The sequence below is a fragment of the Perognathus longimembris genome, chromosome 16 (genome assembly GCF_023159225.1).
Source record: "Perognathus longimembris pacificus isolate PPM17 chromosome 16, ASM2315922v1, whole genome shotgun sequence".
Taxonomy (NCBI): domain Eukaryota; kingdom Metazoa; phylum Chordata; class Mammalia; order Rodentia; family Heteromyidae; genus Perognathus; species Perognathus longimembris.
In genome coordinates this window covers 39,789,356-39,806,100 of record NC_063176.1, presented here as the reverse complement: position 1 = coordinate 39,806,100, position 16,745 = coordinate 39,789,356, and the positions used below count along the sequence as shown (strand labels likewise).

Sequence of the window (16,745 nt, the reverse complement as noted above, 5' to 3'; positions counted from 1 at the left end):
GTCCCCCACCCCTTCTCTTCTATAACAACTTTTACATTCATATGTTTTCTGAAATTGTATATGCAACATATAAAATATACCTGTGATATTTTTCTTTATAACTCTAACATCTTTCATTCAATATGATGATTTTAAATTCCATTTTCTTACAGATGATATAATTTCATTCTTCTACATGTGTACATATGTATGATATGCACACATGATATCTCCTTTATTTGTTTGACTGTTAATGGGATGTTGTTTGTTTTCTTGAGGATAGTCATTCTGACTAGGGAAAGATAGAAAAGCTCTAAAACTAGTTTTTATTTACACCACCTTAATGTTGAAACTTTTCATACATTTGTTGCCCTTTGTAGTTCTTTTTCTAAGAACCTTGCATCAAATACATTTTCTTAATTATATTTTGGATTACTTGGGGTTTTTGGTAGTTTGTTATCTTGCTTATTTGTGTGTTTGTGTAAGTCTTTGAGTTTTTATATATTCTTGTTATTAATCTCCTGTTGAAAGAGTAACTGGAAACATTTCCCTTCCACTCCAAAATCTCTCTTTTCCTCAGGTAATTTTTCCCTTTGCTTTGCATAGGTTTTCATTTCAATACAGTACTGTTTGATGGTAATATTATTTTCTGAAATAGTTTTGTCTAAGTCAGAAAGTCATCACCTACATTTTGAAGTGTTTGCCATACTTTACCTGTAGAGGTCTCAGGGCTTTAAGTCTTGCATGAAAGTGTTTGATCCATTTTTTATTATTAATTTTGTAAATTTTATTGTCAAATTGATGTACAGAGAGGTTACAGTTTTATACATTAGGCCTTGGGTACATTTCTTGCTTTTTGTACATGAAGAGAGACGTGGATTCCATTTCAGACTACATGTGGATTTTCAGCTATCCTTCCCATAACTTGTTGAGGAGGTTCTCTTTTTGTCAGTGTTTTATAAATGAAGCATGTGTTTCTGAGTGCTCTAGTCCACTTTATAATGTGTATATTTCACACCAGCATCAGTTATCCACTTAGATATGGGATTGTGTTTTAATGCTTTTAGTGAGAGGCAATTTTATGTGTCTAATCTTCAGCATAATAATTTACCTCATTAACATGAAGAAAAATGTGTGTTAAGTATACTTAATATATGTATACATTATTGTACATATATGATTGTATATATATAATATTTATTTCATATTGTCGAATAATGAAATATATGATCTCCTTCTAGCCAGTAGTAAACCTATTGTAAGGATTAAACTGTGTTATGTAATCTACTTTGACAGTGTTGTACTTTAAGGTTCTTTAAATACAAAACTCAAAGCTAGAAATTCTATCAGAAAATGTTAAGAAGTTTCTGGATTCTGAACTACAAAATCAAACAATGTGACATCTAGTAGTCAGAGGTTCAAGTAGAAAGAAGTGGAGACAGTCAGGTATTGATTTCAGACCATTGTCATATCTCTCAACCAGTAAAATGGTTATCCCAAGTTGTTAAGAATTTCAGTCTACAGAAATTACAAAGAAACCATTCTTATACTGATGTGTAAGAAGAGTAAAGCTTGCTTTTTTTTTTCTTAAAAGCTGTAAGAAACATTACAAATCTAAAGGATTAATATCCCACCCAGATAAAAGGTTGCATTTTTATGTTTAAATATTCTGGTGTGTTTAAAATTAACATCTTATCAAGTTTTGTAAAACATGTTTAATGAATAGAATTAAAAGATAAAAAAATTGTTTGCAAGCATAAATCACAATGTTAGTCAAATTCCATTAAAAATGTGTGAAATTAAATGTACACAGTAATCAAATAAAATAGTTTCCAATAAGATCAATTCACATTTTGCCAAGTCATTGGCCAAGGATTGCCAGGCACTGTTCATAAACTTCTCAGCATTTTCTGTTTCTCAGCTGTTCCTTCTCTCATCCTAGTAGTCATTCAATTCTTTTACCCCAAAATAATAATATATGTTTTAAAGATAGTTAAAACAGGTAACTAACCTGAATCCTGAAGGTATCAGGAAGGTGACAATGCATTGTCATGCATAATGTTATTTTTTATCACCTATCATGATTTTATTGTGTGATATTCTTATGATCATATTCAAGAGAGATGGGTATGCAACCAAATTTGATACCTTACAAAAATGAGGGAAGGTATTATATTGATTGAATCTATAAATTTACTGGGGAAGAACTTACAGTTGCAAGCAACATTTAAAAGATAAATCAAGAAATTATCTCCCTGAAACAATCCTCTCTAATTCTTTTTATCTTTACGCCAGGGCAAAAAGGCAGTTCTCTCCTGGGGCTGTAATCATAGGTTTTATCTATCACTTAGTAATAAGGTAGTTTCTATAATTGGTTTCTTACAAATATGTATTTATGAGGGCAGAAATGGCTGTATTAAATTTCCTGTGCCTAGTAGACATCATTCAGTATCTTTTGAATGAGTTGTCAAAGACATTTTTGCTAATTATTCTTAGCCACAAAAGTATAGTACAATCACTTTCTTTGAAATATCTTTTTGTTTCAAATTTTTATTATCAAACTGATGTACAGAAAGTTTACAGTTTCATACGTTAGGCATTGGATACATTACTTGTACTGTTTGTTATCTCATCCCTCATACCCCCCCCTTCCTCCTCCCCTTTTCCCTTTCCCCCCATGAGGTGTTAAGTTCAGTTACACCAAACAGTTTTGCACGAATTGCTTTTGTGGTTGTTTTTCTTTTTTTATCCTGTGTCTCTAAATTTTGGTATTCCCTTTCAATTTCCTAGTTCTAATACCAGTATACATGGTTTCCAATATACTCAGATAAGATTACAGAGATAGTGTATGTACAATCACAGGAAGGTGACACAAGAGCACCATCAATAATAGCAGCTACAGATACACATGGGACATTGAAAGTAGTTACAACTGTGATATAACAATCGTTTCCACATGGAGTTCATTTCACTTAGCATCATCTTATGTGTTCATAAGGGTATAGCTATTGGGCTCTTGTGGTCCTCTGCTGTGACTTGCCTAAACCTGTACTAATTATTCCCAATAAGGGAGACCATAGAGTCCATGTTTCTTTGGGTCTGACTCACTTCACTTAGTATAATTTTTTTTCCAAGTCCTTCCATTTCTTTACAAATGGGGCAATGTCATTCTTTCTGATAGAGGCATAAAATTCCATTGTGTATATGTACCACATTTTCCTGATCCATTCGTCTACTGAGGGGCATCTGGGTTGGTTCCAGATTCTAGCTATGACAAATTGTGCTGCCATGAACATTGTTGTGCTGGTGGCTTTACTGTGATTTTGTTTGTGTTCTTTTGGATAGATACCCAAGAATGGAGCTGCTGGGTCATAGGGGAGTTCTATATTTAGCCTTCTGAGGACTCTCCATACTGCTTGCCAGAGTGGCTGAACCAGTTTACATTCCCACCAACAATGAAGTAGGGTTCCCTTTAGGCCAAATCCCCTCCAACAATTGTTATTGTTGGTTTTCTTGATATATGACATTCTTACTGGGGTGAGATGGAATCTCAATGTTGTTTTGATTTGCATTTCTTTTATGGCCAGGGATGTAGAGCACTTTTACATATGTTTCTTGGCCATTCTCATTTCCTCATCAGAGAAGTCTCTTTGTAAGTCTTTAGCCCACTTGATGAGGGGTCCATAGAAGGCCGGCAAAGATCTTCTCCACATCTGTGGGCTTTCTGTTTATCTTGTGAGCTATGTCCTTTGCCGTGCAGAAGCTCTGCAGTTTGATGCAGTCCCATTTGTCCAACCTTTATTTGATTTGTAGCCTTTCTCGGTCTTTGTTAAGGAAGTCTCCTACTCCTTCCTTTAGTGTTTTCAGGGTGTCTGTTTTGATTTTGAGGTCTTTAATCCATTTGGAATTGATTTTGGTGCAGGGTGATATATAAGGGTCTAGTTTTAGTTTGTTGCATGTGTTGAACCAGTTTTGCCAGCTCCATTTGTTAAAGAGGCTATCTTTCTTCCAAACTATTGTTTTAGCTCCTTTATCAAAGATTAAGTAGGTATAGTTCTGTGGGTTCATTTCTGGGTCTTCAATTCTGTTCCATTGGTCTTCAGGTCTGTTCCGGTGCCAATACCAAGCCGTTTTTATTACTATAGCTTTATAATACAGCTTGAAGTTGGGTATTGTAATTCCTCCAGCACTGTTCTTTCTGCTTAGGATTGTTTTTGCTATTCTAGGTCTTTTATTGTTTCATATGAATTTCTGGATTGCTTCCTCTATTTCATTAAAAAATGGTGTTGGGATATTAATGGGTATTGCATTGAATTTGTAGATAGCCTTTGGCAGTATTGCCATTTTTATTATATTAATCCTCCCAATCCAGGAGCATGGGGTTTTTTTCCATTTCCTTAGTTCTGACATATACAGAAAATGGCCAGAAGTGGCGCTGTGGCTCAAGTGGCAGAGTGCTAGCCTTGAGCAAAGAGAAGCCAGGGACAGTGCTCAGGCCCTGAGTCCAAGCCCCAGGACTTGCAAAAAAAAAAGATGTCGCTTTGCTCTGGCGGTTGGGGGAGGGTCTGCTCTTTGGGCACAAGTGAGACTGTCTTTCGTGCGAGTACTCACCCTGTCTCTGCGATTTCAGCCTGTCCATGCTCAGCCTGCAGTCTGTATGTAAGCTGCTGTCTGGAGAATTTCTCCCTGGTCTCCGTTGAGCTGCACAGGGTGCGCAGCATGGTGCTGGCACCTGCACTTGCATGGCGTTGGGACTCTGCCCGGAGCTCAAATCTGTGTTTTCAGACAAGTTAAGTTGATTTTTCCTTCCTGGCCGGAATCCCTGTACTGTTGTTAGAACTTATTTGAGCTGTCTCTCTGGCGGTAAAAGTTTCTCTGGGGTGGGAAAACTGCCCTGTTGGAGGAAGCTCGGCTATGGTGCTGTTGCTCCCCTGCCATCTTCTCCCGATCTCCCTCTTTGAAATATCTTGAAGACTATTAAGTATGCACAGTAAACAGTCCTTAGCAAGAAGAACAATGCTGGAGGAATAGCAATACCAAACTTCAAATTCTATTACAAAGTGATAGTAATAAAAACAGATTAGTATTGGCACAAAAACAGGCCGGAGATTCAATTGAAGAGAACTGAAGACCCGGAAATGAACCCACAGACCTCTGGTCATCTAATCTTTGATAAGTGAACCAAGAAAAAAATGGATGGAAGAAAGACAATCTCATCAATAAACACTGCTGGCAAAATTGGTTCAACACCTGTGAAAAGGAAAAAAAAAAAGGAAGAAACAAACAACAACAACAACAAAACACACACACACACAAACAAACAAACAAACAAAAAAACTGAAGCTAAACCTTCCATATCCGCCTGCACCAGAATCAATTCCAAATGGTTCAAGGACCTCGACATAAAAGCAGATACCCTGAAAACATTGAAGGAAGGGATAGGAGAAACACTTGGTCTCCATGGCACAGGACGAAACTTTCTTAATAAAGACCCAGAAACCCAACCAATATAAAAAAGGTTGGACAAATGGGATTGCATGAAACTTCAGAGCTTTTGCATGGCAAAGGACACAGCTTGCAAGATAAATAGAAAGCCCTCAGGTTGGAAGATCTTTACTGGCCACACAACATACAATGACCTCATATCTAAAAATATACATAGAATTCAAAAAAATTACAGTCCCCCAAAACAAATCCTCAAAGAAACAACTGCCCCATTAATAAGTGGGCTAAAGACTTAAACAGATACTTCTTTAAAGAGGAAATGAAAATGGCCAAGAGATATATGAAAAAGTGTTCAACATCCCTGGCAATAAAAGAAATGCAAGTCAAAACAACATACAGATTCCACCTCACCCCAGTAAGAATGTCCATTATCAAGAAAACCAATAACAACAGATCCTGATGAGGAAATGGCCAAAAGGGAACCCTATTACACTGTTGCTGGGAGTGTAACCTTGTTCAACCATTCTGGAAAGCAGTGTGGAGGTTCTTCAAAAGGCTAAACATAGAGCTCTCCTATGACCCAGAAATCCCACTTCTGGGAATTTGCCCAAAGTATTACAAGCAAGACCACACTAAAGCTACCTGCACAACTATGTTCATTGCAACATTATTTACCATAGCTAAAATATGGAACCAATCCAGATGCCCTTCAGGAGATGAATAGATCAAGAAATTGTGCTACATATATCTAATGGAATTGTATGGTTCTACCCAAATATAACATTGAGCCATTTGTAAGAAAATGGAATAACATAGATACAAATCATACTAAGTGAAGTGAGCCAGACCCAAAGAAACATAAATTCTATGGTCTATTGGTAATAATTAATATATGTTTAGGCTAGTCCTAGCAGATGATCATAGTAATTGAATAGCTATGTACATGTGATCACATAAGATGACACTTAGAAAAATGATCAACAATATATAGAAACAAGTGTTTTATCATTGATTTTTATTATTTTCAACGTACTATAAGAAGATTTTTTTTCTTTTTTCTTCTGTTCACCTTCTGTATGATTGAGCCCTGTTGTCACTATATTTGATACAAGTAGCATGGGTATTTTATATATGTCTGAAGTGGGGAAGGGTAAGGGAACATTAAAATGGTGATAAAAGGGGTAAAAGTCAAACCAATAGAACAGCTATACTTAAAAGAAAATATATTGTAAATAACTGTACAACTTGGGGTGGGGAGGTTGGTAATGAGGGAGATAAAGGAGTGAGGGGGTGACAAATTGGACAAGAAATGGACTCATTACCTAACATATATAACTGTAAGCCCTCTGTACTTCACCTTGACAATAAAAATTTTAAAATATATGCTAAGTAGTAATTCTTATGGTTCATTCAAAATAATATTATGATTATGAAAATCAAATATTCAATAGAGTTTTCCCAAGTTTTAGTCTAGGCTAGGGCATTTAATATATTCGGTTACTTCTGAATATATCATGAGAGATAACATGCCATTTTTTTCCATGTACCCAACAACTAGGTAATGTGTAATCCATAGGCATTTGAAGGAATATTAAGAATATTTACATTTCATTTGTTATTGTTAGGAATTATAGCAGTTCTTGTTGTAAAATAATGACCCTAGATAAATCAAATGTCTAACTGTATTCTATACGTGTGCATATTTGGGAACATGGAACAAAAAAGTGTAGTGACCATTCTCAATTGAAATTGATGTTTACTACCTGCAATACATATTGTTCTTGATCCTGGATTTATTGCCTTTTTGATACTCAAATGAGTAGTCGGCACTTCTAGCAAAAGGTGCCTTCCGTTTGACGTTTGACACTGCATCTCATTCATTCATAAATATATAATGTATATATGTAGCTGAGTGTGTGCATATATGCATGTATATGTATATATGTACACACACATATATATATTCCTTTTCCTTCCTTCTTCGCACTACTTGGTTTGAAATTGGGACTTCAGACTTTATATTTTATCTTCTATTTTGGTATTATTATTGCCATTATTTTGAAGCAGAGAGATTTGTTCCATGTTAATATGATTACCACAGAGCTAGTATCAAGCAAAGATGTGACATTTGATTTGTCAAATAACATGAAAATTTATGGTTACCTGAAACTCTATATTAACTCACTGTGATTATTTCTTTCAGCAATGGAATATTGGAAGTCAGTTTTTAATTATTTTTTCCCGAGTATTAGCATTTCTTTTGTTTTGCTTGTGTGTTTGCTTGCTTTTGATCTTGGGGATCAAACTCAGGGCCTGGGTGTTGTCCCTGAGCTTTTTCACTCATGGCTAGCATTCTGCCACTTTGAGACCCATTGTCACTTCTGTTTTTTTTGCTGTTTAATTGGTGGTAAGAATCTCATGGACATTCTTCCCTTGGCCACAGTCCTCAGAACTTACCCTCTTAAGTACCTAAAATTGCAGGTGTGAGCCATGCACTCGTGCCTTACACATCAGAGTTTATTTTTATTTCATGATAATATTAACCAGACAATCAGTAAGAATTATGATACAATACCTACCAAACTGTTCAATTTACAGTACACACACACACACACACACACACACACATACACACACAGAAATGTATTTTCTTTCTTCTAATCTACCTTTGTTTTTCTGCTTTTGAAGCTGATATTGTGCAGTACTTGAGTCTGAACCCAGATCCGTGTATATGTTTTAGGAATTATTCTACCACTGGATCATAATATCACTTTTTGGTTTTGAATATTGACAGGACTGCGAAGATATACACTTCTAAAATTCCCTTTTCTTGAACATACATACAACTTAGAACTTTCCTGGATCTAGCAAAACATGGGGAAGGCTTTAGGATTGTGCACATAAATATAATTAATTTTCTAAACAGCTTATTGGGTAAATAAAGGTAGATTATTCTGGGTGGATTTAATGAGATGAGCCTTTTTAAAGAAGTTAGAAGACTCCCTGAAGTCATGATGGTAAATCTGTAAAAATTTGTAAACACAAATTACTATAAATATGGCTGAGCAGTTATCTTTTGTGTAGCCGAATTTACATTTCTTTGGACATATGCTCAAAAATGAAATAGCAGAAACATGTGGAAGCTCTATTTTTAGTTTTTTGCATGACTTCCATACTGATTTTCAAAATGATTGTAGTCATTTACATTCCTACCAACCATATATGATTCTTCCTTTTCTGTTCATTCTTGCTTTGTTTTCTTAACAATTTTCATTCTGACTGATGAAGTTGAATCAATATTGTTTTGCCTGTCTTCTTTAATAGAGAATATGGGACATTTCTTCAAGTATTCAATGCTCATTTATACTTTCTTGAGGAATATTTACAATAACTGAAATATATAGCATGTTTATGTACCCAATGATAAAGAAAAGGTAGAATACACATACCACTGAGAATTTTTTCAGTTGTAACAAAATATGAAATTATGTTTCTTTGCATAAGAAAACTAAACTAAAAACTTATTAATTGAGATGAGACTAACTCAGGAACACAACTGTTACATATGTTCAATTACAAAAAATACATAGACTGGTAGATTAAAGGGAGAATTCAAGTAGTGCAATTGCTTAGAAAGGGAATGTTTTTGCAAAATAAAACACCAGGTAGAGGGTACTCAGAAGGGATAGGGTGGAGTCATAGAGAAAGTAATGGACAAATGAAGAAAAGAAGATGGGGAAAATGCAGTCGAAAATCCAAGGTATATCCTAAAAAATTAAGAAGAAAGAAGGGATGGGTGGGGAAAGATGGCCTACAAATGTTCACAGGGGTGATATTGACCAATACGTATTGTATTCAAAACTGTTTTGTTAAATAGAAACACATTTCTACAACTACTAAAAGATAATTTTTTAAAAAGTAAAATAATAAACATGATTATAAAAGGGAGACAGTTTGTATTCCAGGGATAGCAAATGAAAAGAGAGAGAAAAGGCTGGGGATATGGCCTAGTGGCAAGAGTGCTTGCCTCATATACATGAGGCCCTGGGTTCGATTCCCCAGCACCACATATACAGAAAACGGCCAGAAGTGGCGCTGTGGCTCAAGTGGCAGAGTGCTAGCCTTGAGCAAAAGCAAGCCAGGGACAGTGCTCAGGCCCTGAGTTCAAGGCCCAGGACTGGCCAAAAAAAAAAAAAAAAAAAAAATTCAAAAAAAAAAAAAAAAAGAAAAGAGAGAGAAAAGAAAAAGTGTAAAGGATTGATATTATACAAATACTTTATGCATGTGTAAAACTAGTAAAACACCAAGAATGGTAAAAATTGGAGGAAGCAAAACAGGAGTTAAGGGTGAATTTGACCAAAATATATTAACCTCATGTTTATTTAGAACAATGATATCCATTTGTACAATGAATTTTTTTGCTTATAAAAGCCTTTACAAAAGCAAGTTTCCATGATTTCTAAACTATAGGGAACTCTAAGTACTTTGAAAGAAAATATTTTCTTAATTCATTCTCTAGATGAAAACATACCCTGGATAGTATCTTCATTTGATCATATGAAAACAATAAGCAGAAAAAAAATAGTTAAGTTCTGCCTAATCTATGTCCTACAAAACCTGACAAAAATAAATTCTGTTTGAATCTATTAATTTGTGGTATTTATTTTATGGAAATTAGATAACTACTACAGATTAAGCTGATATTTCCATAAATACCATACATAAGACTGATTTCCATCCCTGTTTTAAAAAACAATGGACTAGTACTGTTAAATGTAAAATTATAGAAACAAAAACATGTTAAATAACCGTAATTATGACCTTAGTACACTGAAATTAACCAATGTTATCAGTAAATAAAAAGTTTACTGGAACATTGATTGCAAAATTTGGCAAAATTATTTCACAAAAGTTTTGATCCATATTTCTCCTGAGGTTAAAATATAATTAAAGTTAAAGTTATTAATAAATCTTGAGGATTGACCCATAAGGTGTAAGGTTTTTTTATTGGTGATATTTTACCCCTATGGTTTAACCTAGGAATGACTGTTTTGATTAAAAAAATTCTCTCCACGTAATGTTAAATGACAAGCATATCAAAGACAAATAATTATTTCTAACATGTCTTTTTACAAAGTCAAAGAAAAACTCTTGTAATCGTCCAAGTCCCTGCTGAAAATCTAAAAGACAGTGTTTCAGTTCAAATGATATAATAATTTTTCCCCCTCTTTATTCTCTTCCTTTAAAAGATTAGACTCTAATTTTAGAAAAGCTATAAAATATTATAAAAGTAGATTTGATACATAAATAAAAATTTTAGGTAAGTAAAACACAATATTTGTTTATTTAATTAAAAATGTAAATATCAGTGTGTGCTATATACTCTGTGCTAAAAATTTTAGGACTAGACAAATAAGAAATCTTTGTTCAGTGTATGTTCTAGTGAAACACAGAATTTATGCTATACAAAGATGTTAAAGTGAAAGAAAACAATAAATAATCAATTATTGACTTTTTATTAATCAAAAAAAAAAGGAAAATCAGGTAGCTTAACAAGAGTTTACAGAAATGAACAATCGAAATTTTAGTAGTACAAGATCAGGATGGGGAAAGGGGTGCTATGAAAGGAAGAGAAGGTATAGAAAATAATACTAGGAAAGAACACTGCATAGTGATTACACTATAGGAATAGAGAAGAAAGGATAATTTGAGAAAGGGAGAAAGAAAAGTAGAAGGAAATAATAGGCAGAAGAAAAACTATCTTGTTTCTCACAGATGAGAAATTTCATACCAACAATCCCCCTCCATGCCCAGCATCCTCTTCAAACTTTGGCTCACAGGGCTCCACTTTGACTGTCTATTGCAGTTTGTGTTGTGTCCTCCTGATTGGTTCTTTGCAGTACTTCGGTCGATCACTGCAGCACGAACATAAATCACCAGTAGTTCTTAGAAGGATACCCTTTTCATGGGCTGGAAATTCCTACCACCACTTCAGGAATGATTGTTTTGATTGCAACTCTTATAGCAATAATTTTGGTTTTGCATGAAGGCATGGAGGATACAGACTCTGAAGGTTGCTATAACAACAACTTGCCAGGCTAATTATCTTCAAAAAGTGAATTCTCTAACTGACAAGACTTCGTGTGTGGGGATTGCCCAGCTTCAACATTGGGAAAGATGGGGCCTCTTTTTGAGAATCCAGATGGGAGCTGGCTGTACTGCCTACAGTCATGGGACTGTCCTCATTGTGGTCACCTCAGACTACGTCAATATAACACCCCACCTATTATATGCTCAGGAATGTTTCTCCTTTGCCTGAAGTTTGCTAATGGGTCATGCTCACACCTTATCCTGTATTTCTGTAGTTCAGTGTCTGTGAAAAATCTAAATCTCCACCCATTTGGTGTGTCCACACTAGTTCTTAATCCATCTCTGACTCACCAAATCCCTATACCACCCTTAAGACGTATAGAAGTACGAATTTATTCTACAACTGGTAATGAGGGCTTAACGTGAAAGATCTTAGCCTTGCTTTGTGTTTAGGAACTCAGTTTTCTCAGACAGATTGGTTTGAACTTGAAGTTTTATGCATTTTCATTTCTGATGTCTATGATTCTCCTGAAACCTTTCTTCGTTTTTATCTCCCGTCTTCAGAATATAGTTTGTCACCACATTTCTAATGTTTCTGTTCAGAGTCAAAACAATGGATGTTTTATTCCATTCTCTTGCCCTGAACTGACAAATACTCATATCCTGTACACACACACAAACACGTGTTTTTGTGTGTATCTATCTGTATAAATGTAAGATGTAACTTAGATCATTTTATGAAAACAATAAGCTGCTATGATAGAAGTACTCAAATAAACTACCATAGTTAGAAAAAATGAGTTTTCTAAGGAGGAATGCAAAATAAAGGTGTATGATTTTGAGCAGGTCTTTGAACGGTACATACAGATTAAGAGATCATTAATATATTACAGCTAGTTCAGACTTTGAAAGTACAAATGTAGAAAGAAAGACTATGAAACTTTAGTCAGCTCAGATAATTTTAAACCATACTATGATGAACTGGCCACATTTGAAATAATACAACAAAGTAATTTTAGCTTTGTTTATATGCTTTTACAAAAGATTGTATCATAGTATGTTTGCTTTATGGAAATGGACCTACAAAAAGAAAGATTATATATATATATATATATATATATACATATATATATATGCATCTCCCAAAGCAAGCAAATAAATAGACATCAAAGACAGCATAAAATATTGTGGCTTCTTTATCGGGCTCATTATTTATGACATAAATCTAATTAAAGATTAAATATATTCTAAAGGCATATTACAAGAGCAAATGCCTACAGTTAACTGGAATGCTTTAAAGTGATTTGATATTATAGGAAGTAAATGCTTTAATGCTAAAATATAATGAAATTCCTAGAGGGTAGCTGATGTGTTATTAATGAGTAAAAATAATCACAGGAATATAAACAGTTTTCATTTTTATTAAAGCCAGTTTCAGAGAAGAAATAGTAAAATGTTAAATGTCTGCTGAAATGTTATGCTAAAAACATCTAATTATGTTTATCCAGATGGGTTAGAATTAGATCTAAAGCACTAAATAGTTTGATTATAACACCACCTTAATCAAATGAACGTACAAAACTTGTGATTGATACTGAATATGTCAATAATGGTATTCAAAAATTTACATCATTTCTTAATGCTCCAAATTATCTGTTTGCATCAGTGATTTTTAAAGTAACTTTTACTAGTAATCACCTTTGATTTACTACAAAAAATATACAGAAACTCAAAACCATTATGAAATGTCAAGTCTTAGTCATGTTCCTTGGCAATCCTTTAAATAAATGAACGAATAAACAAAATAAATAAGTTCTATCTATGCTATGTCAAAACAAAAATAAGTGGAGTCGATATAACCTGGAAAAACCTCAAGTAGGAATTGAAACTAGTCATTAATGGTTTAAAATACTATTTTCAATAAAATTCATTTAACCAATTTACAGCATTTTTTGCAAATTTGTAAATTCAAATGAAAATGATGATTTGTATTTATTAATTCAGCTATAGAGAGGAATCATTGCAATTGGCTCTGTGACTTTACAGACAAATACAAAATGGGAAGTTTGCTTTCCTATTTATTATGTTGCAGAACTAAAAATACTGTACATACCAAAGCTTACACATGTGAGCATAAAATATAATCATGTTTTGATTAATTTTTGAGATGAGTTCTTGCTATGTTACAAAAGCTGGAATCAGGGCTGGGAATATGGCCTAGTGGAAAGAGTGCTCGCCTTGTACACATGAAGCCCTGGGTTCGATTCCCCAGTACCACATATACAGAAAATGTCCAGAAGTGGCACTAAGGCTCAAGTGGTAGAGTGCTAGCCTTGTGCAAAAAGAAGTCAGGGACAGTGCTCAGGCCCTGAGTTCAAGCCCCAGGACTGACCAAAAAAAAAAAAAAATGTATAAAAGCTGGGATCAACAATCCACCTAGCTGAGAGTCTGAGGTATCGGGACTATACGTACCCTTGCTTTGCCTGATCAAAAAGTTTTCAATAGATTCATTTATTTTTCCTTTTTTTGACCATTAAGAGACATGCACATTTGGCTTATTTCCCTTAATAATTAGAAGAATGTTTATTCAAAGAGAGTACATAAATATCTAACATCACTTGACATTCCTGATGCATGTTTAAGGTTTCAAGAACAGGAAAAAGGACATCTCTTATTTTATATGATAAATAGAAAGCCATGCACACTTTGAGAAAATTAATAAAAATATATATGAGTCTAAATCTATAACATAATTTAATTTAAATGTCTAGCATAAACATGAAAGCCAGATTTAAAATGTATACACACATACTGATGTTGTTTAAAATGTTTTATATTAAGACATAAAATTAGGAAAGAGAAGGTAATGAATCAAATCAATTGAGAAGAAATACAATTATTTCTAAATGTTATAGATTAGACTCTGGGGTATATACCCAATAGGACAAAAATAAAGACTCACTAAGGCTACCCGTACAACCATGTTCATTGTAGTATTGTTTACAATAGCCAAAATATGAAATCAACCCAGATGCCTCTCAGTGGAGGAATGAATAAAGAAGATACACAATGAAATCCTGCTCATCCATCAAAAAGAATGATATTGTACCATTCGTAAGGAAATGAGAAGACTTAAAAAAGTATATTAAGTGAAGTAAGCCAGAACCAGAGAAAGAAAAGCTGCATGATTTCTCTCATTTGTGGTAACTAGAATGTGCCTATAAACCCACAAGTAAACACATTGGACACTGGAAGATAAAAGAAATATAGATATACTTGGAGATGGTAAACTCTAGAGGTATCTAGGTATTCACAGTGAGACCAAACAAGGAGATTCTTAGGAGAGGATCATATAGACACCATAGCTATATGTATTTGGCCATATAAGGTAATACTCATTGAAACGAAAGAAATGAGAGGTTTCTTTTTTCCTTTATTGTTCTTTCTGTTTTCATTTCCTTCTGTCTTATTTGTTCACTTGTGCATTGGCCAGGAAGAGTCCTTAACCACCTTCTTTTTTGGGGAAGATGGAAGATGCCCCGGTGAAGAAAAGAAACCTCCCAGGTGTAGGTGTGTATGTCTGAGCTTGTTCAACCAATCTGTTTCTGTGTCTGTGTCTGTAAAGGCCATCTATGGGCCCAACTAAGTGGGCCCGTCTGTAAGAGTGCGCTGGAAAGTGCACTGTCTGGAAAGGCCATCTGTGGAGCCACCTGAGTGGGCCCACCTAAAGGTGCACTGGAAAGTGCACCATCTGTAAAGGCTGTCTGTAGGGCTGCTTGAGTGAGCCCGTCTGTAAGAGTGCACTGGAAAGTGCACTGTCTGGGGACCTACTGGGTAGGCCCATCTGCAAAAGTGCTAGGGAAAGCACTGAGTGGACCTCTGTGAATCTGAAAGGTGCACCATCTGTAGGCCTGAGATAGAGAGAAGCCGGATGCAGCAAAGCTCTCGAAGGCCAGGCTGTCAAGGGATGCCCTTGACCTCTTCTGAATGTCCTCATAGTGGAGGGAGGTGTTTGTTGTGATCTAACTTACTTTACAGGAAGATATGGGACAAGCGGCCTCTGCCGGTATCAAGTTACAAACAGGTTCCCCAGGTCCCCTAGGATCAGGAGGACCATGGGGAAGAGAGATCAGCTTCAAGGAACCATTTTCTTCCAACTGAAGGTATTTAAAGGTCAATTTATCTGTAAAATGCTCTAGTCAAAATTGGGCAGAGACTAGAGTCAAGTACTAGGTGGGCTGAGCCTTAGCCCAGGGAACCCCCTTCCAGCTATCTTCAGCAGAAAAGTATTTAGTCTGCTAAAATGTCTTGCTAAAACTAACAAGCCCTGGTAAATGAAGCTGGAGAATATTAAGTCATTTGTTAAAAGTTTTGTCTTAAATCTTGGCTGGTTATTGCAAGAGTAAGATTGGCATAAATACCTCTTGCCACTGGATGATGTAAAAATGGGTAAGTTTAAACTCAAAGGTCATTAAGTTTGGACTTGTACTTAAAGGATTAGTGCATTGTTCTAAAGAGGAACTATAGTTGATTTGCAGTTGAAAAGATTCCTTATCTTAATGCTGAAGGCTGTTTACATTGTCATCAAGTTATCTGATTTAGCAAAAGGCATTGGGAACTTGAAATTTATTTTCCTCCACTGTTAAAATTTGGGGCTAAATGTCAGAAATTTGAGTGTAAAGGTTTATCACCGTTAAAGAATTGCTTGGGTTTCTCATTCAAAGATGAAGAGAAAAGGACAGGCAACCTTAGGACAGGCCTATGTGCCTATCCTCAGGAGTGAGGGGTGATCTGGCAAAGGTGCAGCTTAGCAGGTCCATGTGGTAGGACAGGCCCTGGGGGGGAGTCCACTCATGGTGGGACAGGCCATAGGGGAAGTCCATTCATGGTGGAAGAGGGAAAGCTGGCAACAAGGCAGTTCATCAAGCTCTAAAAAGTCAGATGGGTATAGGGCCATTCTGTAGGACAGGCCAATGGAGGCCTTTCTTCTCCCTGTCTCTTTTCCCATGAACACTGGAAACCTGATGGTAAAATGAATGAGTTGATTGGTATTTCTAAAACTGCCCCTTGAGGTACTAGGAATTGGAAAAGTTTTTAAAAATAAATGGTCAAAATTTTATTTATATGATATAATTTGATTTCTGTGCTATTTTGCAATTTGGATGTATTGAAAGAGCAAAGATGCTAAGTCTGAATTCTTGTGTTTGTAATTCTAATACTTGTAATACTTG

The 16,745-nt window shown here is 35.1% G+C and overlaps 1 long non-coding RNA gene across 1 annotated transcript; it reads right to left on the bottom strand.

Moving 5' to 3' along the window:
- Nucleotides 1-5,009: 5,009 nt before the first annotated feature.
- Nucleotides 5,010-16,352, bottom strand: LOC125364980. Its single transcript, XR_007213609.1, has 3 exons — nucleotides 16,037-16,352; nucleotides 5,207-5,208; nucleotides 5,010-5,020 (listed from the first exon to the last, which is right to left on the bottom strand). It is a non-coding gene; the product is annotated as an uncharacterized LOC125364980 (long non-coding RNA).
- Nucleotides 16,353-16,745: the final 393 nt, after the last annotated feature.